General features: G+C 43.3%; 1 protein-coding gene across 1 annotated transcript in view; it reads right to left on the minus strand.

Moving 5' to 3' along the window:
- The window catches only part of LOC117224433 (octopamine receptor beta-2R), a 205,213-nt gene that overhangs the window by 134,870 nt on the left and 43,999 nt on the right, over positions 1–26,344 (minus strand). Inside the window, exon 2 of the mRNA XM_033477379.2 lies at positions 10,729–10,820. The gene's annotated coding sequence lies outside the window, so the exon portion shown is untranslated. The remainder of the gene's footprint in view (positions 1–10,728; positions 10,821–26,344) is intronic.

Raw genomic sequence — 26,344 nt, forward strand, 5'->3', positions numbered from 1 at the left:
CGATCGAACGAAGAAATATATTTTTAGTTGACTCGTGTATTGGACAATCGATGTGATTTGGCGATTAATAGGCGTGCGTATAATTAGCAGGCGATATAAATCGGTATTCGGTTCCTAAGATTATAAATCGAATAAAAATTCGCGTATCTAAAACGTACTTTAGAATCGATGCAGACAGTTTGAACCTTTAATAAAATTAATCTACTATATAATATATAAATATTAATGCAGGAGAGTTAAATTATTACTTGTATCTTTTAACGGATTATTGCCAGTTAAAACGTAATCGTATGTCTTCGAGATAAAAAAGCAGCAGAACTGCTGCTTCGTTGATTCGCGTCACTGTATGAAATTCGTGTAAAAATTTCAGTTAGCCAACGAAACGAAGAGAAAAATCACGACGGAATACGAAGAGTCGTAAAAACCTCGAATTAACAAGAGAAAAATTCCCTCGGAATATTTTCCAATAATTGCAAAATATTACCTGGTTATATGATCCGAGCGATTTTAGTTTGCTCTTGGTAACGATATTGAAATTTACAGATTGTATTTTATTAATATAATACTGCGAAGGTTAAATTAAAATGATAAAAATGATCGAAACGTTGTTACTCGAATCACTTGGATGTGCAGTTAACGTATAAAAATCCGCCGCGAAAGCATTCGAACTTCTCTTAAAATAATACTATATAATATAGTATATTTATAGATAGTAAGTACACTTAAGTATTATCTCCGGGAACCGGGCCTGCCTAAAATTCATAATCACGAGTTCCAATTGGTGGCGAAATAAAATCGCGTCGACCAAAGTCGGCGAAATCCTCGAAAATCGAGACCGGCGTAACGCCGGTGTTCCGCGCAATTATTTATAAAATGTCGACGGCGCAGCTGCTCCCCGTAGCCGGCGAATCGCGGGTATAAAGTACAATTCGCGGTAAATATACGGGGATTGAAATTTCCCCCGGGGAGAGCAAGCAGTTCCTCCGGGCGCCGTCCATCTTGGATGCATCCGCAGACAGAATTAATCATCGGCATTCCGCTCGCGGATTCCTCCAGCGACAAAAATCCGCTTCGCATCCGGCGTTCCCGCCTTTTAAACACGAGATATTTAACTATGAAAAATGTCGCTCGGAGACGGCGCGGCACGGCACGGCACGGCACGGCACAGCACGATACGGCATTTCGCGGAGGCTGCTCTCTCGCAATTGAAAAATTTCATACCGTAAATTCCTTCCTTTCCCGCAAGGATCTTCCGGCTGACTCGCGCCGAACGACTCCGCCCGTCGTTGAAATTAAATCGCAACCCTGTCACAGATACTTCGCCGCATCGGTCACGGATTTACTCGGCTGTAACGCGCGGTGCAATAATGCGCCGCGCGGCTAATATTCCTCGCGAAATGCGACGCTCGCGTCTCGGATCCGCGATCTCGGGACCGCGTGCTCCGACGATTTTCTATCGACGAGAGAGATCGCGGTTCGTTCGCGGATTTTTCCCGATCTTTTAGACTCGGGGTAGCGGAGCCGGATACTGCGGGGCGACGACACCAGTTACCGTGCCTTTGGCTCGTTCTCGAAAATAATTATTTTTATATTCATATAATTACTGTCATATTTATATTTACTATAATTACTATCATATTTATAATTACTATAATTACTCTTATATTTATGTACTAAAGCATACCAGATCTTTTTATTGAAAAATAAACGAAATAAAGGGATTAAAACGTTCAACGAAAACCACCCTGCGTCATTTTAAATTCTTTAGCGGAATATCAGTAACGTAATTCTGCCAGATTTCAAATTCTTTAGCTGAATACGCGAAACGTAGTACTAAATACGTCATTTAAAATTATTTAGCCGAATATGTGCGCGCGTGTGCGTGTGCAGTTCTACGTCAGTTGAATTTTATGCAGCCGCAAGTTCGTAGTATTCGTTTTATTAAAAAAGATAGTTTTCCTGTACGCGTTCGTAACGTTCAATTGTTTTTAAATTTTGGCTATGTACCGAGATACAATATTTATTTATGTACTTAGAAATAGAAGAACCTTGCCGTTCTTAACTATAAACGTTTTGTTCGGTTATCGGTCGTTCTAGCGTCCGCCACGGCCGGGTTTACGACGTCGACGGACGACGCTGCCATTTTTGAGAGTTTTATAGAACCGACGACAAATTAATTTCGGAGTTCCGGCGATGGGTGGTAAAATTTTTATTGTCGGCATGCGAAAGGTTCTCGCGTTTGATTGCTGTGTCAGTAACAGTTTCAATTTTACGAGTTTCTCGGTAATTTCGATTGTAATATTTCATGTTTTATAGCTACTTGTTTGGTGTTTTGTTAAGCTGTGTAATTATAATAACAATAATAATAACAACTACAATATAGGAATTTATTGTAATAATTAAGTCGCATACCAAACGACCACATGGCATCGAAACCATAAGCTAAAAATTAGCAATCCGGGCTGAGTCCAGAGAATACTAATTTCCTAAACTTGAATCAAACCCCATAAAATCGAAACAATTTTATTAGTTCAACCCCAAGTAATACCTGCAATTTGCACAAGAGGACATCGCATTCGCGATAAAATCGACCGCATCGCGACAAAACTGAAAGCTACGTATCTGCTGACGTGTCAAAAATCGAAGCTGACCTTAGGAAATGCAATAAAATTCAACTGCAATAAAAAAGGAACTTCGTTCCTCCGCCACCATCGGGATTCGTGGCATCGCGTTCAGGACACTTTCCAGAACTCTGCTACCATCATTCCCAGTCACGGAACTAGGTCTAAGTGTCCAATTAATTCAGCATTCGCTGCAAGCTGTTTACTAAATTAAAGAACTTCCGGAAGCTGACAATCTTCCGGCCTGTTCGACCGTAGTTTTCATCTGCCGTTTGGCTGTGTCACTGTTTGGATGCCCAAAGGAGAGGACTCTCTCCTCTCCTCTCCCTCTCTCTCTCTCTCTTAGAGAGACCAAGGGGCGATGTTGAGCACCTTATACACATCAAACTGATCGGTATAGTTGTGTAAGGTTCGTAAAACGCACTCGAGAAGGAACAAAACGATTACAGAAAGTTCTCTCTAATTGACGCTTTTATTGACTCCCTTATTGACGTTTCTATAGTTATTGACGAGTCGTACCTCCTCTTCTCAAATTGTCCATTTTTCTGCACAATCTTCGCGTCAGTTAGGGAGACATTACCGTAGAACATAATGAGAACCTGTAAAGAATCGTTATAAAGATATCCGGACGATTTCTGACCGACTTTCTTCCCAATCCGATCTATCCTTGGACACCGTCGAGTGGGCGATCGAATGGCCTTCGCGCGGATTCCTGCGGCTGTAATTCTTTTCCAATAGGCCAATTCATTGCTCGATACTTACAGTAATAGCGGTCGGATGTGCCCGCGAGCGACAATGTTTTATCGTCAAGTTTCCTGCGAAAGAAGTCGCTCGCCGGACAGTCCAATTATTTCTGTCGCTGCGACTCGACTCGACTCGACTCGACTCGACTCGACTCGACTCGACTCGACTCGAACAGCTCCAATTTCGCCTTTTCGGTTTTTTGTTCGATCGGCTCTTTTACCGGCGAGCACGCTCCGCCTTCCAGGACTCCGGGATTCGGATCCTTTATCCGACGGTGCCCGTTTCAGATATATCCTTTCGCTCTGGCCCCTCCTGTTCCCGATCGCGCGACCTTCTTCACCCGCAATTTCACTTGGAACTTTCTTATCGCCGCGCTCGGACGATCGGCGAGCCGATTCCGCCCGATCGATGGACTCCCCTCGAGTCGGATTAGAGCCGGCCTTTCGAGAGATTTGCCGACAACACACCGGCTTCCAGAATCGACGTCCGCGGACGTGGCCCGATCATTGACTCGGATAATCCGGTTCCGATGAAAAATCACCGAGGATTCCACCGCGGTCGAAAGATTCGAGCGCCCTTTCTCGGCGCGCCGCGAGTTTCCAGCCGAAGAAGCAGTTTCGTTCCGACAGCGACGGCTCCGCTCGTGGATCCGCTGAAATAATACCGATCGTTCCATAGAATATGTTCTTGCACGACGGGCTTGTGCACCGTGATTCTCCGCTTTCAAAATATCAAATCGTAAGAAAAGCCATTGATGATTTACGGGATGGGTTCGGCTGATCCGTTTCGCTTGGAGCACGTCGAGAAAAATTTCTCGCGCGACCGGCACAGCTGAATGTTCCTATCTCGACAGCCCAACTTGATGGGAGTCGGTTATGTGGCACATTCGATGGTCATTGATGCGCGCTCTAATGACACGAAGGAATGGACAAAAGCATTGATACTCCATTGAACAGCTATAGCCCTGTTTTGCTGATCCACTGAAAGGCACCGACCGTCCTATCAGTGTCATGTGGACTTATACAGGGTGTCCGCGAGCCTTTACGAGGATAGACCCGATCATTAATGATGGGAAACCGGAATAGACTTCTACAGTTTCCGTATGCGTTTCTCGTTCCTATGATCATAGTAGTTGAGGGAACGTGGACTTGAAGAAACGTAGACTCAAAGAAACGTAGACTTAAAAAAACATAGAGTTACAGAAACGTGGACTCAAGGGAACGTAGACTCAAAGAAACGTGGACTCAAAGAAACGCAGACTCAAAGAAATGTTTACCTAAACAAACGCAGACTCGAAGCACCGAAGAATTGTTTTCCCCGAACAAAAGCATCGTCCAGCCTTAGGACAGCGGAATAAAACCGACCAAAATTCGCGAGTCTCGCGGCGCCGTTTGTCCCCGAAGAATCAGCCGACCGGCCGGTTCCCAGTGCATCGATCCCGGCTTACTTTCTTTGTCAGCAGTGTTCGAGCGTGGGCGAGTTCATTTCCTGTGTCCCAAGGCTGGCCGAGACGTATCGATGTTCCCGAGATGTCGTCGGGTTTCAGAAGACGGTCTCCGTGAAAGATGGACACGGCCCTACCGGCCAGATAACAATCAGTATTCCGAGTGGATGAAACGGGATCCGCTTGATTCCGAGCCGCTCTGGAATCCGGCGAGAGCTCTGTGGAAGTTAGGCAAGTTACCGGGGACGGTTTCACGGGACACTTTGATCTTCGGACAAGAATGGCGAATTTCCCGGCGACGAGGTAGAAAGTGGCGTCCGACGACGACGACGACGACGTGGCTCCGGGGGCCTCGGCGAAACTTCCGCGACGCTGCCGGGACAAAAATTTGTCGGACGTTTTGTTGTTCTTGCCGCGGACGGATTAAAGGGGATGCCGCGCGGCCTTTGGTGTTCTCTGGACACGACGATTTTTCATTGGGAAAGAACGCGTCGAGGAAAACAGAGAATAGCGGAGTTAATTTGATGGAGCGGTGGACACAAGTATACCACAGATTTCGTAATAATTACTATATTTGTGCATTCAGTTGATTGAAAAGTCTCTCGGTTTTTAGATTTATTATTTTATTGTTTTTTTTTATACTCGATTCGTATTCGAGGTCCACAATTTCACCATCTTTCAGCGCAGGTCAATATTTATTAATGGGTCGAAGTAAAGATAAGCAGAAATTAATAGCGAAATGCAGTCGCCCGATGTTACACTATTCGTATGTGTATTTAGAACCAAATTATGTTTGCACGGAAATTATATGCAACGTGTTTACATTCGATATTCCCGTAGACTGCCCGAGTCTAGTTTGTAGTATATGTATATACTATATACATGTATATCACATTTTGGACGAGCACATATACACGGGTGCACAAACAGAGATAAATAATGCGTGACAGTAAAGATATAATGTTTTGCTTGATCGCTAATTTTTGAACGAACGATCCGAGCAATATTAATTATATAATCGGCAACGGGTTTCGAGAAACTTCAGTCGACTAAATTACTACGTAATTAATTGCTTTATAATATTCATTATCGTTGATGAGTAATTAATTAATTATATTAGGTGTATCAACAAGTACCCCGGAGATTTAATATTGGCGAAATTCGACAGAGCCGTTTCCATTATACGTGAAACCACGCGCTATTTTACTAATATGGGTCAACGTGCTCCAACGTCCTCTTGTTATAGATATCGAATATGATATGCAAAATTTCTGTCATGTGACAATCGATAACCGTAAAAAACGAGCAACAAGGCACGGACGATCGTATCTTCTCTTCCAAAATTGTCTATTTTAGTGCACAATTTGGGCGACAATTAGGGAGACAATTAGGGAGACTTTACTGTATTACTTTTATTATTATTATTATTATTGTTATCAATTATTATTTTTTGTTCTCCCTTTTAGATCCTTCTAGATCATTTAGAATCCTTTGAATCCGCGTCATGTGCCCTCGGAATTGCCTTCGAAACGTGTCACGTGGCCTCGGAATTGCTTTCGAATTGTCACGTGGCCTCCGAATTGCCTTCGGATCTCCTCTTCCAAAATTGTCCATTTTCGTGAGCAATCTGAGCCGTCAATTAGAGAGACATTACTATATGTTCGATCAGGATCCGCAGCAAGCGAGAAGATCGAAGAAGATCGAAGAAGCAATTGCTCCGATCACTCTGAACTTTTTAGTTTCAGTATCCTTATACCTTCCGCGAGATTCTCGGGTATCCAAGACAAAGCACCGTTAAGAAACCCGACGTTCCTAACGATTGTCACGTGGATACCATAACGCGGGACAGAGGCGTCCCTTTAAAATTCACGGATATCCTTAGGGGCGGGAGTTATTTATCGCGGGAAACGGCACCATCCCCCGAACTCGATCATTCCCGTACCCCATTCAGCGACGGTCCGCCGCTGGCCGAGACCGCAAGTAGTATTAATCTTCCGTGGAACCGTAACCGGTATTCCTTTAACATGCAAATACAGTCCGCACTCGGCCACGAATATAATTTACGTCCGTCCTCCGCGAACAAACGGGCGAAATCAATGAAGGCCCCGGTTCCTTGGCTTCGACCCGCCGGTTCCGTGCCAGCCACCCTTTCTTCCCCGGGTTACCTTGTCGAATTAGCATTTGCGCCGGCGAATTGTTCACGATGGCTAGCGGCCGCCGAGACGATACCGCGAAGATTTAGGGGCCGTTCCGCGATCGCCCGCATACCCCTAATGGCTCCCTAAGCGGGTCTAGGTACCATGGATACACCTGCTTTGCATGCCGAGTCCGCGGATCCTTCGCGGCCGATCATCACTCCGCCGTTTCGATCGCTTTCCAGCCCTCTCGACGGGTTCGCCGTCGAATCGTGAGGCCCAAAAAATGCGATCAGACAACTGCTGCTGCACAGCTAATTTATTCGATCCCGCTGATTCATTTTCTCATTCGGAAGAGATCTTTTCACTCGCGATTGCAATTCTGAAAAACGCGCGGAGGGATTTCAGAAACGCGTAGCCTCGCGATCGCTCGATCGATCAGGAACGCCTCAATTTTCAATTTTCAAAAAACGAAATACGCGTCGAACGATGTAATTTGCGAGCGACGAGCCCCGTCGCCGCAGCCGACGAAGCGTCATCAGCTGCGGAGCTTCGCGTAACCTAACTCCTCGCCGCTCCGGCAAGTTTAAGAAACTGGAGGGTTTCGCAGGCGGGAAATTCGCGGGGAACGCCGCGAAGACCGTCACGTTTCCGTTCCGAGGGATAAGTAAGTAAGAGGAAAGTACCCGGGCTTCGTCTCCGCGAAAGTTGTCTTTGTTACGACCGAAACGTGACTGTCTGGAGATCTCGCCGAAGCATGCTTGGCGCATCGCCGCGTTCTTCGCGTGCTCGATAAGTCGCGATCGCGCGATTAGCAACGGATGCGAATCGTAAACGAATTTTAATGGACGTCGGATCTCGCGATCGAGCAGTCTTGATCGACGTATTTTCCGTCGGAACAGGCTGAATCGATTTTTCGAACCAGCTGTTGTTTCCTTGAAGAAAATACGCTTCGACGTTGGTTGGATTTTTTATCGCGGAAAAATTATGTGTAATGCCAGACACGTTTAATAGTTTCGGCAGAAGGAGAAGAGAAATTGAAGAATGTTGTACCTGTTCCGTTTTGCTTTCTTCAGAATTAATTAGAATAATTCTAGAATAATTTAGAATGAATTCTAAGAATAATTCTAGAATAATTTAGAATTAATTCTAGAATAATTTAGAATTAATTCTAGAATAATTTAGAATTAATTCTAAGAGAACAATCGCGACGACAAATGTCTCATTCGCCTAGCAACAAGGATGCAAGGATAACGATAGAGATTTTACGATGAATATCGATCGTTTAATGCAAGAACAGAAAGATTGCTCGGCGCACGGTGGAGCGTTTTCAGTGACTTTTCCGTTTGAGTTACCCTCTTTCTCGGGAGAAGACGGGCTGTTTCCATTTATACAGTTGCTCCGTTGACTCTACTTTCTTGAACTTTTGTTTAATGCTTCCGAGCGACAGACGTTCCCTTTTTCCGCTCTTCCAGTCGGTAACAGCTTTCTATTTGTAGTCCGAGTCCACAAGTCCACCTTCCACCACCGGCTGGTGCACAAAAGAAACTAGGAGAACTTTTGTAGCACGTTAGAATGCGACTCCGCAATCACCGGCGCGGACTCATTTATTTGTGCTGCGATAGCGGATTCTTCTATTTAGGCGACAAGTATTTAATGTATTATTCATGTTGGAAGTATAATATGAGCGTGAGGCGACGAAGAAAGCTTGCTGTTCGTTATTTTCGATTATTACCAGACGGCGGACCTTCGTGCAAAATGATTATTTATATTTTAAAAAATGATATTTCGAATATGATATTTTATATTTTATGTTTATTTTAATATATACTTTATGTTATAATATAAATATTAATAAATATCTTTATATTATAATTTATATTTTATTATATTATATCATATATTTTCTTAATATATATATATTTCTGCGAAACTCTGTGGAATACTTTACACACTCTTATCAGAGAAGTGCAGAAAAAACTAATTATTAATCTATATCATTAATCTATCGTAAGAACAATCGCATGCAAGCAAACGATCTCTATATTATGCTTGCAAAGGAAATATTTAATACCCAGTAGGTATTATTGAAATTTTCATTTCATCCTTTATATATATAGAAAAATTTTATTAAAACGACAGCGTTTACTTTTCATTCGAATTAAGCTTCGTTTGATTGCGGCGCTCGCGTAATATTTGAAATTGATCGAAGAGTATTTAAGGACTCTTAACCGACCAAAGTGAATTAAGAATTTCATTAATTATTAATATTTCAAATGGATTTGCGTTTGCATGAGACAAATACATTAGTAATAATATAAACATCTTTCTTTATTCGCAACGAGGCGTCCTTTAACTACTTCAACTGTGGACAACGTTTTAACTTGATTAAGAAATCATTTGATACTCGAGCGAAATATAAGATTCAAATTCACGTAAGCAGTTATTATTATATATTATATATACATATATTATTATTATATTATATATTATATAGTTCACGTAAGCAGTTGTTATTATATATATATATATATATATATATATAAAAGATAATAGAAATTCTAGTATTTTTTTCCACCGGGAATTATAGAATCGTTTCACAACTGCGACGATTAATAACGTTTCACGTTCGAGAACAAACATTCGACGTTTCCGGTCGTTTACAGTTATAAAATACAGTTATTAAATGCGTGTTTAAACGAGCGTCGATACTTTAAATCGAACGAACTCGCCGAATAAAATGATTTCCATGTATCGATACAATAAAAGCTGCGCTTATGCGCGCGTATGTCGGCAGGCTGCTTGTTCCGGCGCAACATTTTCAATTTGCAAAATGATATCGATAATCGAAGCTTTGCTCGAGGTTTGGTCAACGTTGATCTTCCCTACGAAATTGAATATGAAAAATGTATTTTTCGTTCGCCGACAATGCAGAATTCTGTAACAAACGGGTGCACCGCGAGATGCTAGCGAACATGCTGTTGTAAACGTCAACAGTCCCGTCCGCTTCCATAATAACTAGACCGCGAATTTTATGCATTTACGGCATACGCTCGCAGGTGTAGAAAATTGAATAAAACGAAAATTCTAACGAACTCCAACGCGGTCCTTTACCGTCCTCCCTGCACCGCCGCCTGCGACGTAAATAAATTTCAATTTAACCCATTGTTTTCGACGAATAGCGCGCTCTCGCAAATTTTCACAGGCATTCCGCGAGTTACATCGGAAGAAAATGTCGACGGGAAGTCGTCGGAGCGATCGCTTACGATTTGCAATCGTTTCCGGTGAACGATAAACCGCGTGCAGAATTCGGCGAAGCGTATATTCGATAAAATATATTTCAACAAGAGAAATCAGGCGACACAGTAATGTCTCCCTAATTGACGCTCAGATTGTGCACGAAAATGGACAATTTGGGAAGAACGGATACGATTATTCGAGCCTTGCAGCTCGTTTTTATAGTCGTTGAGAATCGATAACCATAAAAAACGAGCCAGAAGGCTAGAGAGACATTACTGTCAATTAGAGAGACATTACTGTATTTCTTTGAACGAAAGTGGATAATTTGGGAAGAAGAGTCGCGATTATTCGAGCCTCGCAGCTCGTTTTTATGGTCGCCGATTGTCGTCGATCGTATCTGCTCTTCCGAAATTATCCACTTTCGTGCAGAATCCGAGCGTCAATTACAGAGAATTTACTGCATTTAGCTTTCATTAACGGATAGAATCGCGTTTCATCGCGCGCATGTCCGTCGGCGATGCTAAATATTTCAAAATGGACTCACCTTCTGTTTCCGATCCGCTGCTTTCCGGCTTTCACGATGCTCGGGCTCCGCGATACAGTCGAAGGGCTACTTTCCCGCCGTCCTCTTACGTCCTGCACATGAAAAATTCAATGGAACCGTTAGCCCCCGCAAAACAAAAGATCTTTACCAGCAATTAAATAGCCCGCGCGCCTCTTCCCCGTTTTCGTACCGACGTTGCTTCAATCCGTGCTTTATCCGCGCCGTGAAACTATGTCACGCTTTATCCACCTCCGACACGCGATATTTTTTTTATTCCGGAATACGTGCCCTATAATTTTTACATCAAGGCGAAATTGACGAGCGCTTCTCCTTTGTGCCGACGCTGCTCGGGAAATTTTGTGCGTGAGACGAGAACGTGTATCACGAGCAAATAATGCTTCTGGAGCTTTCTTTTTTGGCCAGAGACGATCGCGCATTCTTTTTCCACAGACAGAAGTTATTGTTTATCGATTCAATTGATATTTCGGAGCTTCGTGGTCTTCTTGCGATTCGAGAGCTTCTCGAACCGTTTCGAACGAGAAATACAGCTATTTGAAATATTATTTTTGAAATCAAGCTGTTATTATTGATCAGGACACAAAACATCTATCACGCATAATTTATTTTCACATTTAATACCGATCGAACTTAACCGAATTTCTTGCTATTGTTACAGATTTGGAAACTGCTTTAATTGCCGAGATCGAGAAGCTGTCGGGCTTTGTCAGGGTTAAATCTCCTGCTTCCAACGAGCGGCGAACGAACATTTGAGAATCCGGTAATTGCGGGCGCGAGGAATTAGGGGACGCGGGATGTGTCTCTTATGGTCGCGACGATTCAAATTTCTCTGGCGTGTCCGTTACCGTCGCCGGAGGCCCGAAAAAAAGCTCGCCCCTGTTTCCACGTTATATTTCGCCGCGAAAGTCAAAGAGTTCTAAGTGGATGAGAAACGGCGAGGGGGGGCAGAGGGACGGACGGACGTCACCGTCGGGCGAAGAGCGAGGAAAGACGTTCCATTATGTTACCGGTGCGTAGGACACCCTTTATACGACTTGAAAACTCTTTGTCCGACTGCTGTGCGCGGGACAATGACGGAACAGAACCGTGAAAACGGTGATAAGCTTTGTCCGTACTCCATCCGTGAAACAATAATGGGACCGAACCGTGAAAACGGTTGTATGAGAGCGGCGCGCAGCGCCGGGAACGTCGATTACACCGCTCTGCATTTTGAAGAAACTTGCGCCCGGTGTTTTCCCAGGGGCGGGCGGTTCGTTTCCGAATCGATCCAATTATAATACGCCGCGGAGAAACCTGAATCCGCATAGTCGAACACCGGCGTGGTGTTCTATAATATAGAAAGCAGCGGTGAAAAATATTATCCGATCGAACGTGGGGGTGAAAAGTGCCTATTACGGAACACCGCTCGATTCTGACCCCTTTTTGAAACGGTTGAAATAATCGGATGTGATTATAAACCGTCGAACATATTTGATTTTTACTTTGGATATGTAATTATATAATATTATCTGGTTCACAGATATTTTGTGTTAATACGAATATATAAAATAAATAAGTATAATGATAAAATAAAATAAATATAAATTTATCATTACATTTATTTTATAAATATAATATTATAGTATAATATTATAATATAATATTATATTTTTATTCTATATTATATATATTATAATATTATAATATTATATTTATAAAATAAATATAGTGATAAATACAATATAACATAAATATAAATACATGACAATAAAATATAAAATGCGTCGGCTTTTATATAAACGCTGAGAGACACCGAATTCTAGATAATTATTTTCTATTTACGATTATAAATGAATAAAAGTTTCGAGTCTAATTGCGCGTGGCGGACGGTTGAAATTTCGTTTTCGTGCGAGCAGATTATTTGTCACCTTTGTGTCTTCTGCGCCGACGTGTCCAATATCCGAGGGGTTTGTCATGCATGGAAAACAGTTAACGCGCGAAAGCTACTTTGTTTTATGCTGTTAGCGCGAAATCCGCTTTTCCGAAGCGTACACGCCGCTGGTTATCGGAAATCGTGTAAACGGTTTGAATAATAACGAAAATATACCTCGACCGTTCCGCCGGCGGTGTCAAAAATATTTTCGTCGCGCCGACGATCATTGTAATGACCGGCCGAGAAACTCGATTCGTTCAACGCCGTGCGGTTCTCGTTTTAGTCGACGTTTCCGCTTCGAGAGATCGACGTTAATGCGCGCGCTTAAACAAGGCCGATAAACTTTCGGCTCGACTTCGATCGATTCGACGAACAGAAATATCTGTACGCGTAATTAAGAATAGATTTTTACGCTGTTTTAATTCTCCGTTCGCTTCCACGCTTTCTCGAAACTGGAACGAAAAGCAAAGCGCCGTTACGTTCCTTGTTTTGCCGAACGCGACTCTACAGCAGCAATTTCAATTTTTACTCGATTCTTCCCTCGATGTTCGTTTATTACGTGTGCAGTATATGTTAATGTTAAGCGAATAAGCAAATACTAGTAATAAAATCGTTAAATTTCTAAAATAAAATCGCCTTTTTTAGAACGTTCTAACAGCGACGCTCGCTCCGTGTTCGACGAGTATACTCGTCGTCGCTCGACTCTCGCGACACACATGTTCTGGCAGTTTGAAAAGAAGTCGCCACAGCTAACTGGTTAAGGCAACGAGAACTGAGAAATCAAATAACGTTTCGCGCGAACGCCGCGACGTTGCTAATAACCGAGCAGGTTGGCGCGACGTGAGACTCTAAATAAAAGAAAAAGAAGCGACCGAGTTGTTCGGCTCGCCCTGTACGTAAGTACACGTGCACGTGCACGACTCGCTGGCCAAAGTGGGTCCAGTTTTATCTGGCAAACTTCTGTAGCCATACAGCGGGAAGCAGTTTTCGCAAAGGTGCTTACGCCGCGGCTCAGTGGCAACGCTCGAAATTACATGGAACGTCGAGCCCGGGGAAAAGGAGGACGGGCGAAAGTACGGGGAACGCAATTAAAACTCGATCCAACGGGTTAAAAGACGCGCAAAGATGAAAAATCCGGCGTCCAGAAAACGTTTGTTCCCGAGGCTCGCGCGTCGCCGCGCCGCACCGGCTGCGAAGAATTCTCTTTGTCCCCGCGGGAATGAACGCGATGCCGCGATGAAGTTGGATAAAAAGGGCGGTGGATGGGGGTTGCAGAAAAGGGGGCAAGGGGTCGGACAGAAACGGTCTGCAGAGCGACATGCACGCGGCGGAAAGCAACCGGGCCCGGTGTCCCGGTTTCCGGTCGTGCATTCAACCCCTTTCGCATCCCAGCCGCTCGCACTCGGGATTCGCACGCGACTGCCGCTGATTCAAGCACCCCAGACACGGTAATTATGCACTTTTAGAGCGCGCTGTGTGCTCGGGATTGCCGAGCACGGCGCGACGGCACTCTGGTCCCCGGCGATACACGGCTCTTCTTGCGAGGATCAACGGCTGATCGAATTATCTCGCCTTTCGGCAGCTACTCGAATTATCCTCTCGATCGATATCGGACGTTTTGCGCCGGCGATAGCTCCATTGAGGCGCAGCGTGGAGAGTTCACGAATCCGTTCACGGATCGTGGACTCTTGTCTTTCTTCGAGCAGATTTATTTTGTCGGCCAAATCGCGTTCTCTTTCTCCGTAAACGAATGACAAATTTTCCACGAGCTAAGTGGAAGTTTCCTGGAACTGTGAATTTATTTGTGTTGGTTTCCTACGACTATGCGACGCGAATTTCCGCAGAGAGAGGGACAAAAAGACGCAAAGACGACGCAAAATGATCCGTTACCTTATCACGACTCAGTTTGTAATAAATATAAGAAGAAATTCGATAACGCTCGAAACGTCAATTTGTACGCCACGAATGTCCCAAGAACGAGACTCTGAAAATCGCGGAAATAATTCCCATCGAGATCTCTATTCCCGGGCTCAAGTTTTCGCGAGCATCATCCGGAGAGGTCGATCTCTCTCTCTCTCTCTTTCTCTCTTTCTCTCTCTCATCCAGCCTCGTCGAATCTGAGCAGCAACGGGTCACCGATTCATGGAATCAGTTATTACAGCGGCCGGGCCTCGAAACGATTCAATAACAACCCCGTTGAACGTCTCGTTGTGTCCCACACGGGTATACACACTTCCAAGGTGAAAAGACAATCGATTCGACGCGGCTGCAGGAACAAAAGAAGAGCGGAGACTGAAAGGGTGATATCGTGGGAGGCTTGTTTGAATCCAGCGGATTCCAATAAACCTCGTCTCGCGAACATCTGTATCGAATCCTCCTCGTTATTCCTGTCGAATTACGGCTCTTTCTCTCTTTGGCTCCTTGTCCCCTACGATGTTTCTCTCGTTCGCACTTTCTCTGTTTCTCTCGTTCTCGCTTTCTCTGCTTCACCTTTTCTTTTGCTGTCTTTGCTACTCTATTTCTCTCTTTAGCTTCTTGTCCCCTTATCTATTTTTCTTGTTCTCGCTTTCTCTATTTCTCTCATTCTCACTTTCTCTCCTTTATTCTTTTTCTCCATTTGCCGCAAGTAACATACAAATTGAATAAACAACTCATAAGTATGCTTTGTGATATGAATGATCGCGAATTAAAAAATCAATGGTCCGTCATTTCGACGGGTTTCGTGAATCTAGCACCCGCTTTCTCATATATTAATCAATAATATAATACTATAAAGCCATAAAAATCCGCGATTAATATCTCGACGCACAAATATCTCCGTCTATATTCGACTCGACGGTGAGACGAACGTGTTCGAGGAACGAGAAAAATTTGGCGCTCCTCCCTTGTCCACGATCGATCCCTACAGGCGGGGCACAGGTGAAAGGTTAAAGGGGCCAGGTGTCGCGCGAAATCATGGCCGCCGCGTTCGGTAAATACCGCGTCGCTCGCGGTCTGTTGTTTCGGCGGAACGCCGCGCGAATAAGTGGCAGCCGGCTCTTCTAATTAATCCACTTTGTTTGATTAGATGTCGACGACCAGCGCGGAAATTAACTGCGGACTCGAAAACGGTATGTACCGATGGCTTGTAACCGACCGCGGCTGTTAACGATTCCGGTGAACGGTTCGCCGATGCCAACGTTTCGACGTTTACCGATCGAACCGCCCTCCGTAACACGGGATTCGAAGGTTCTTCCGTGGAACGGTGACACGCGTTAAATTTACGCCACGAGGACAATTTTCCTCGGCTTGCGTTTATCGCCATTGCATTCGTCGCGAGGATAAAAAGTCTCGAAGGAACAATGTTTCCAAAGTAAAGCAAAGTTCGCTTAAAAAGCGTTGAGAAGCCTTAAAAATGTTGAAGCTCTGATGATTGATTTTTTAACGAATTATTCACAGCGCTTTTACAATCGAGTGTATAATAAATAATTTGTCACTGACGAAGCAACAGCAATCGATGATGCAAACAAAAGGAATTAAAATGAACGGTCTTCCTCGTTCCAATCGAAATCTAAGCAATAAGTTGAATGAGAAAATCGACGATTCCGTTGCAATTTCTCTCAAGAATATTAGATCACGATAGATATTTTTTTTCAAATAGATATTTCGATCTCAAGAATATAAATCGAATTAATCGAAGCGAACAATCTTCCTCTCTGCGATCTGAATTCAAACAAAAACGCGAAGCGGACAATCGCCGATTCTGCTGTCTGTTCGATGACGGCTGCGATCTGTCACGGCCTCGAAGATCTGCCTTGAAGACAGAAATTAGAGGAAATGCGACACGTTGACGGGAGATCGACAGCAGTCGCTCGACGAGAGCTCCGTTCGGCGCTAATCGAACGGCTAAATGGATGATTAAATGAAAGACGGCGGGGCGACGCGTCATCTAAACGATGCACCGGATCATTAAAACGAGCCCGAAAGCGTATCGTAATCCACAAAATCGGTGGAAATAGCGAGCGGTTCGATCAATCGGCGCCGCATCAGATAATTAGTTTCTGTTCGGATTAATTCGCCGCGACCGCATCATCCGGGCGCAATTAATTAATAGTATACACAACTTGGAAATCGGTTCGAAGCTGAACGGAGAACTTTGTCGGGCATTGGCGGCGACGAGCCGCGACATTTTTTTGGGGGGGAGAGGGAGACGATGCGTTCGGATTGAAATGCTTTATGCATTCGCCGCATTTTAATTAAACCTCGCATTCGCCAATTTCATGAGTTATTCATCGGCCGCCGCACTCCCGGCCGCGCATAAATTGAAATTTAAGAACGAACGTTTCGACGAGACTTTAATTAAACGATACATACCGCGGACCAATTTTTGTTTTCCCATGATATTTACGGAATCAACTATTATTGTGCCGTTTCCCTGGGGAAAGCGCTTCGCGACTCTAACCTTCGTTTCGAAATCGCGGCCGCCGGCAGCGCGCAATTACAAAATTAATTGCAAACAATGCTTTTATATTGTTGCGCGAGAACGAAGCGCAACGGTGTTCTCCGTTAATTATTTTATACACAATGTAAATCGAAGAAGGTGCATAATTTTCTTTCCGTCTGCACTTTTTCTTTTCAAATGCATCCACTTGTTAGGCTAAGATAAATACAAATGAGAATATTGAGATTAATTCTCAAATTATTGCGACCAGAAATAATTGCGAACGTTTGTGGACAGCCTGGAAATACAAGAAAGGGTGGAAAGTTATTTTCCAAATTTTCATTTCTGTGCAGAATCCGAGCGTCGATTAGGGAGGCGCGTGCAGCAAATTACGCGTGCGGCGATTACTATCGTTAATGAAACCGATCGCAGGCAGCAATGCGGCGCGGCGCAGGGACGCTGTTTACTTTTATGCAACCCTCGGTATTTATTGCAAGGAGGAGCAACAAGATGTGCACCGTGCGCTGTTTAACCGCCGGTTAACATAATCAACGCTAACGTCGTTAGCATCGCGATCATTGCTATCGTTATTGTGCCGGTTCCATCCGCCCGGTAAATCGTATTATTCGCGTAGCTGTTGTTGCTCGTAATATCGCTGCTATCGACGCCATAATCGATACAGTGAAATCGGCGGCGTCGCGGTCTACGTGATTATGATTGTTATCGCGATGCGGTGCTAGCTGCCGGATAATATTTCGCGGGATCTTTTCGGCGCTCGCGAAAATTATAGCGCGAGCACGCGAGGTATGCTGCGTTTTCGGCTGCGAACATTGCTTCGTCGTTGCTATTTTCTAACGATGCACGATATGTTTTACAGTTTTAACGTATTTCCTATTTAATTAGAACATAATCGCAGGTTAAACGATGCTCCACGATCCACGTAAAATGAAAACTATGTGTTCGATGCGTGCGAAACGCGCGCTGCACGCGCGCCGCGGCGCTAACGAGAGAGGCTGTTAATTTCATTGCGATCGGAACAAAAATGTTCCGGGTGAAGCGTTGAAAACCGGTTAAAAACCGTGGGAACAGAGACGCGAGAGAGCGAACAGATAGACGGCGGAGCTTATCTTATCGCGCGGATGACGCGATTTTTCGAAGTGTTCGCCGCTCGGCTCGCGGGGCCGCCGCTCGAAAACGACGGGAATTTATGGTTCACGGAGATACGGGCAACGCGTCCGCAGTCTCTACATCGAGTTTCACCGGCGATCGATGTAGCAACGTGTTCGGCTGGCGGATCAACGCGGTCAAAAACGGAGTTTTGGCTCGCGGCCCGGAAGCCTATTCAGGTGTACCGTAAACATATCCATTTTCTGTTTGCCCGTGCGGCGTCCGCGAGCGAGCGATACACCGAGCTCGCTGAACCTCTTCATCGTTGACTAACGCTGGCAAACAACTCCGAAGAAAGCGGAACTTTGCCTGGAAAAACTAGGCGCTGCATAGCAAGTACGATGAATTTCTCCTGGAACGCGAAATTTCGGGTTGCTGTGAATTGCCCTGCGCTGGGCTTAAGCGCTCCTTTTTTGACTCGAATTCCCGGAAGACCATACAAAATGATCTGTTGGAATGTAAGAGAGATAAGAAAAACCGCGGGGCTTCGAGGTACAGTAATGTCTCCTTAATTGACGCTCGGATTCTGCAGAAAAATGGACAATTTTGGGAAGAGGAGATACCATTATTCGAGCCTTGCAACTCGTTTTTATAGTTACCCATTGTCAACAATTATAAGAACGAGCTATAATAATCTCGAATAATCGTATCTACTCTTCCCAAATCGTCCAGTTTTGTGGACAATCTGAGCGTCAATTAGGTAGACATCATCTTGCGTCACGACGAGAGTAAAAAGCAGTGACCATTGACTATTTAAATTGCAATTTTAGTGAACACAAAAACATATTCTCGAGCTTAGGTGCAGTGATTTGTCCGTAATTGGTGCTCGGATCGCACTGTTTGACTTCGTTGCTGAAATAATTTATTTAACCGAAATGCGCTCAAAGCTATTTTAATTCGATATCGAAAAACGTGTTTTCGTTATCGATGCGTTAAAATCGAGTTACAGTAACGCTGCTAATAACTTATTCGATGGGAAATCGGCTGAAATTCTTCAGTTCGTTTACGCTTGATAACTTGATGCCGAACTTTCGGGTAAACTTTCGCAGAACCTCGTTCTGGAGTTTGATGAGGATCATTTTTCAGAGTAGAAAACTTCCTGTAAAAGACCTAATTATTAATCCTCTACAAGCGTTGCTTCGAAACTCCCTTATTTACTGCATGAAATCCATTTTACATTTCCTGCGACACAGCGCGCTGACTGCAAAAATCGTTATACAACGAATGTTCACTTTATTTCTTATTATATATTAAAATATATTGCTATATTTGTTTATCATTTAATATCATTTCTCTTAATAAAAGTATTAACACATATATAAGATCGTGAACACACAGATAATGATTTCTGATCGAACTTCGAATAAACACCTTATTTATTCAAATTCCAATTTCCAGAAAATTATCGAGCTGCCGACACTTAATTACTTCACTCATTACGTAAATATGTTATATTACAATTTATCGGATATAATTAGCATTGTCGCGGATAAATCAATTTAGCACGCGACTTCGTATCGCATAAATTTTCACGATATAAATAAATGTCCAATGAAGTTCTCTTTGCCCCAAGGGTCATTCACGGCCCGGTCTCCGCACCGCAAACCGTCGGAATTTCCCCAGAAACCGCATTCGTGTTCGATAACCGCGGACGAAAGCGAAAGCGGATATAATTTTTCGCCCACGAAATTGGTTACACCCGTAGCGCGCGCCGATTCTAATTACCTTGAATTCGCTGGTGAAACGCGTCCGCGGCCAGCAAATATAAAAAAGCAATTTGCCGAGCAAATATTGTTCGCGAACCGGGAAATATTTACACCGGGTCTCGCCGCCGAGCCTAAAACAGGGTTCACACGGTTTAATCGTGGCAAAATACAAGGGGGAAGTTCGCTCGATGGTTGCCAACTTTTTCCATCATCGTGCCGTTATTTATTTATCGCCGGGAAAGGATTCGCGTTGCCCGGTGGCGTCGTCTTCTCCGTACGGAGAAACGCGTGCGACACGGCGGGACTCTAATTAGGGGATCTATTTGCCGAGATAAATGGCAACAACAACCCCACACGGCTCCGAAGAACTTGTCCAAACATTTCGGCAGTCGGATGAACTTCTTGGTTCGGCTCCTGTTCGACCCGAATCGAAGGAACTTCCGCAACTCGAGCGAGCCTGAAAGCTTTCTCATTCGCCTCTGGTCGACGCTGATATCCGGCCAAGTCCGAGTTTTATGGGATTTCCTCCAGGTTATCCCGAGCCGGTCGGAGCATCCTCCGCGTTAAAAATATCGCATCGGTGCACAACCGTTGCCGTCAATGAGAAATTGTTCTTCCACCGGTTTGCTCGCCGGTGCAGCAATTTTTCCCTGCTTTCGCGCTCGGATCGCGCGCAGAAATGGACAATTTGGGGAGAGGAGACACGATTATTCGAGCGACGCGACTTATTTTTATGGCTGCCGATCGTCAAGAATTTTACAAACGAGAGAACAAGGAACATAATTGATTACAATAGCATAAATGTACGAATAAATAAAAATAACATAATTATGAACATTAAACTTTGAATTTTCTGTAGCACTTATCGAATTTATATTATTCGAAATTAATACTGCAAAAATCTTTATTTAACAATGTATATATACACGACAAATGTACCGTTTAATCGTCGCAACTTCGATAACAAATATCCGGATTTGTTTGCAAATTTTCGCGAACTCTCTCAGTTTCTTTGTCGCTATATATACATATATATAGTGTTCGTTCGCGCCGGGAACGCAGTTCGCAGTTCTCAGTTGATCAGCGGCGAGGAGACGGCAACGAGCGAAGTTCGGACAAAAAACCGGCAGACAAGAGTCGAGATTGCTGCACTCGGGAAGTTAGCGCCGGCTGCGATTTTAATTTCCATAGGCAATAAGATGCGTAACGAGGCTTGTTACTTGTCATAATTGAAGTTCCCGGCGTGCTCGGGATCGCGGCCCGGCATGCTAAAAAGAACCCCCCGCTAATGACCCGGGCACGAGATAATTAAAACTTGCCGTGGAAAGAGTTAGCCGACAAATCGGATTTTTCGTTCAATTTATCAGCGACTTGTTTCGCTGTCAGAGCGTTGAAACGTTCGCGAACAGACCTGGTTCTGCTTTTTTGATCTCCATTTTCCACCGTGATTTTGCAATTAGATCTCAAATTATACGAGTTACACTCGCGTGTGTAACTTCTCGTTAACTTCGCCCGCGCGGAATGTTTTATCCCTCCAATTCGTGTATATTTGAGCTGACAATAATTCCACAATAATTCGTTGACATGTGGTTAATTAATAAGGCGTTCTTAATTATTAATTATTTATTAAGGTGTGATTTGTTAAGGCATTATTTATTAAGGCATTATTTACTAAGGCGTTATTTACTAAGGCATTATTTATTAAGGCGTTAATTACTAATTTACGTACATAGCAATTAAACTTATTTCTATCACAAAAACGGAGAGAAAGAGAAAGCGAGAGAGAGAGAGAGAGAGAGAGAGAGAGAGAGAGAGGGAGCGAGAAAAAGAGGACGAGAGAGAGAGAGAGAGAGCGAGAGAGAGAGCAAGAGAGCGAAAGAGAGAGGGAGGAGAGGATCGTATTGCAGGTAGACCCGAGTCGGCCGCGTAAAAGTTACGAGGGCCTTGTCGCGCCTCGACACGGGGAGCTTTCATAGTTTCCTCCTGGGTAATTTTATCGGCGACAGCGTGTGTCCGCGCCGTCGCTGTCATGTAAGGACTGATAACGGCCGCCAGGATGTCTGCGGGCGTGCACACGGGGGGCTGCGAGCCACCGAGAGAGCGGATTCAATTTTCCTCGGCGAACCAGGTCGGAGACCAATCGAAACGCGTCGCCCGTTGCCCCCGCCGGATTTCAACGCGGACGACCGAATAAATCCTCCTGTGCGACTTCGACGCCGAATGCCTGGGCTGCTAACCCTCCAGAACCAAGCCGGAGACTCTCCGCCGGGGTTATAGATTCACTCTCCGCAGGCTACCGCCTCCATTTTCGAGCGGAATGTCCGCGTCGCGTGATCCGCCTTCCTCTCTCGCCCTCCTCAACTACCCTCTGAGTTATTTTACTGCCGCTCCACTCGATACGCCGTTCGCGAGCCTGTTTTGCGGCACGCTTCTCCTCCTTCGTACGTACAAAGGTGGTCCGTAAGGTCTTTCGACGGGAGCTCTAGTGATAGTATTTTCTAACTAAAACAGGTTTAACCCTTTGTGTCGACAACCAAAGTTGTAGAGGGTGTTCGAGAACTTGGGTACCTCTACGATAAACTTCTACGTTGCGTCACCATTTTATGTGATTATATATAAACGTTCTTTTTTATTTATTTTATATTTAATACTATAATAAGTAATGTATATTTATTATATGTTTATTATTATGTATTTATTATTGCACTTATATTAATATATTTATATGATTGTATATAAACATTCCTTTTTATCTATTTTATATTTATTACTGTAATAAGTAATATATATTTATTATATATTTATTATTATATATTTTATTATATTGTAATAAGTAATATATATTTATTAAATATTTATTACTATATATTTTATTATTGCACATATATTGATATATTGATATATTTACATGTTTATTATATATTGTATTATCCATTTAATACATATTAATTTATATTATACGTATTACCGACTGTCCGGAGCATTTCTACACTCCCTTATCAGAAAAATGGCTGAACATATCAAATAATGGAAACGTTAAAACGATCGAAGAGTATCGGCACGCTGCCTCGAAATTGTTCAAATGTTTAAAGGCAGAATCGACTTGTCTTCGTGCCCCTTGTCGCTTACAATACACGCGACGTGCCTTTACTTTCCGTGAGTAACAACAATCTAGTTGTTATCGGTTCGAAAACCTATTATACTTCAATAGCGACGGACTCGACATGACACAAATATTATCCGGCATTGTCGAGAGTCCGCAAGCTGCAAAGGAGCCACGGTTTCCAATAAGACGGAGGGCGGTAACAATGGTCGGCCGGCGAATTTAAAAATTTTCCCCTGCGAACGGTCCGAACGACAATAGGATTTTACCTGATAATACGATCACGATAATAGTTCGGCTACGTATATGTTCTTCGTATTTTCGCCAAACAATATCGTCCGTTTTGTGCGAGAGAGAGAGAGAGAGAGAGAGAGAGAGAGAAGGGGGTGGTAGAGGCGCTTTCAACATTAAATTGCCTCGCTCGCGTCTTACCTTTCGACGTCTTTGTGGACCATTCGTTCCGATTCTTCGGGCGAGAGCTCGCAGTTTGCACAGAGCTTCGCACCGTCGCGTCGCGTCGCGTCGGCAAATAAAACGAATAACGATCGGGGCTATCCGGCCGCAGAACAAATGGCATAGTTCGCCGCGCGGTGCCGCGATCCCGTGAAACCGAATTTTCGAAAATCCTCGGCCGACGCAGCGATCGCTTCTCCTCGATACGACGATTATCATCGTGTCCCGCTGTGCGGCAAAAAGAAGCGAAAAATAGTTGCTAGCTGCAATTATACAGGGTGTTTCGGGAATAACGCTACTTAACCCTGTCGAGCACGGAGAGCGACTGACGCATGTTTCGCTGTGAAAATGGCGACACTGAATTTGTGCAGAGATTTCGACGTTTGCGTTAATTGCAATGTTTGAATAATATATAATATATAAATACATTGTATAGACAATATATAATATGTAATTACAATGTATATATAATATATAACATGTATAATAATTACAATGTAAATATAATTTACATTATAATGTAATATATAATTGCAATGTATATATAATATATAACATATAATTACATTATAATGTAATATATAATTGCAATGTAGATATAATATATAACATATAATTTACATTATAATGTATGCTCGAATCAAGAAATTCATTCATTTGTTCACTACGAACGAGTCTTTAGAATTTCCGAATTAAAAAGCAAGGCGCGAGGTTCGAATAATCGTAATCTCCTCTTCCAAAAATTGTCCAGTTTCGTTTACAAGTTTAGGGACAATTGGGGAGAATTTACTGTGATTCCTTTTGCTCGTTGATAAAGTTACGAACAGAATCGAAAAGCGAAATTCTTAAAGAGATCCCTGACCGATAAAAAACGGGAGAAGGTTAAAGGTACTTGCGGAAATTGCCGCTGATATAGAATAATTGGCTTCTCATTCCTTTGTTAATTAACAGGATGCTCGAGAAGCTTATTGTGTTGGCGATATTGTTCTCGGGAATAAAAATCCAATCGCAATGCCGTAACAGCGTGAATCAAACGTTTCGTAAGTGCAGTGAGAACGTTCGTATCGCGATAGTTAACAGGTATTACGCATGCTGACAGTCGGCTTCAAATACTTTTTATAAACGGTAATATCCACGTACATTCGCTCCCAAAAATCTGCTTATACCTGGCGAATTCGATACGTTTAAAAAATAAATGCGAACTCTTCGGATATTTTATAAATTAGATAAATTCTGGAAACGTAAAAATACATTCGATTTGCTTCAAATTTTCTGGAGATATTCTGCACAGAGTATTCTACAATGTGGCCTACGATTTTTTTGATATGTTATCTAATTTATCTAATTTTTTATTTTCCAAAATTTCGGAAACGCGTTGGCCAGATTTTAGATAATAGTTTCTAGTTTAAATACTATTAGATTAAATTATTAAACACTTTAATAGTTTTAATACTAATTTTAAGATCACTTTAAGACAATTCTAAGATAGTTTTACGATAGCATAGGACAGCGACTAAGCAAAATTAGGAAAGAGAAGTATCGAAGGATGAAAGTTCTTCTGTGAAAGTTCTTCGATTCGGCGAATTTTAAGACGATCGAATCGAATTCGAAGGGGTTTAAGGATTCAATTGTGATCGCATCGTCCGCAAAAGTCGTTCGAAATTGAAATCCGCGGAATGTTTAATGGCGATTGAAAAGCGTGCCGGTGCGCCGGCCGCGATACGAACTATGAGCCCCGGCTTTGCTCTCGATACATTTCGCAAAATAAATCCGGCTCCGTTGGAAATCGCGTTATCGATGAAAAATAAAATTAGCGCGCGGTTAGCGGAAGCGCCGGCCGGAGACGCACGGCGAACGGGAATTAATTAAAGCCGGATTAATGAACGACGTCCGCTTTCGGTATCGATGAGTTCTGTTGTCAAACGGACTAATTACAGCTCCATTATCAGCGGCCCGGTTATGCGTATTTATTCACTTTATCCGACCAATTGATTCCCTCAATTTGTACGGAGGACCGGGCATTAATTAACGGCCGGCATTGTTATGAAATACCGAGCCGTAGGAGCAACCCTTCCGGAGACCCAATATTTATTCTGCCGAGAGCCGGGTCAGGGCTGCTTCACGCGGACCACTTGCCTCTGCGATTGCGAAACGGTAAATATTTTACATGAATTTCGCGATCGTAAATTACGAAAGTGAAATCCACTTTCGAGCATAATTTAATCGCCTCGCTTCGGCGAAAATTATTTATCCTGAACGGCTGATTCACTTCATTAACCCCTTCGCACGCCATTTTCTTCGCGGTTATTGCGATTTGAAATTCATCGATTGCAATGATTTCTTAGAGTAATAATTTCTATAATCATATAATTATATATATTATTATATTATATATATTGTATTATTATATATAATATAATTATATAATGATATCATTTCTAATAAATATACTTGAACGCTTAAATATTGACGACGAGAGATTAGAATTTTATACCAATTTTAACACATCGAGCGAGGGGCAAGTGGTCGGCAAGGGGTTAATAACCGAAGCATTTATTTTTTAATTTTAGACGCAGGTTTTGCAGATCGATCGGTTAACGTGTAAATTGAAAATCAATTATATTATTTATACAATTAACAAATAAGTAATAAATAGCAACATCACGGCGTCATAATTACCATCAAATAGCTTCGCAAGTTCTCGCACTGTGAAACTTGCCCCGCGGCGGCGGGCGGGCCGAGGGGCCGAAACGAATGGCGATTCGTTTGATTTGCAAGGGGGGCCCGTTATCTTCACGCCTACTTAAGCTGAATTTAGATCGACCGAGCCATTAAAT

This window comes from Megalopta genalis, chromosome 13, assembly GCF_051020955.1.
Source record: "Megalopta genalis isolate 19385.01 chromosome 13, iyMegGena1_principal, whole genome shotgun sequence".
Lineage (NCBI taxonomy): Eukaryota > Metazoa > Arthropoda > Insecta > Hymenoptera > Halictidae > Megalopta > Megalopta genalis.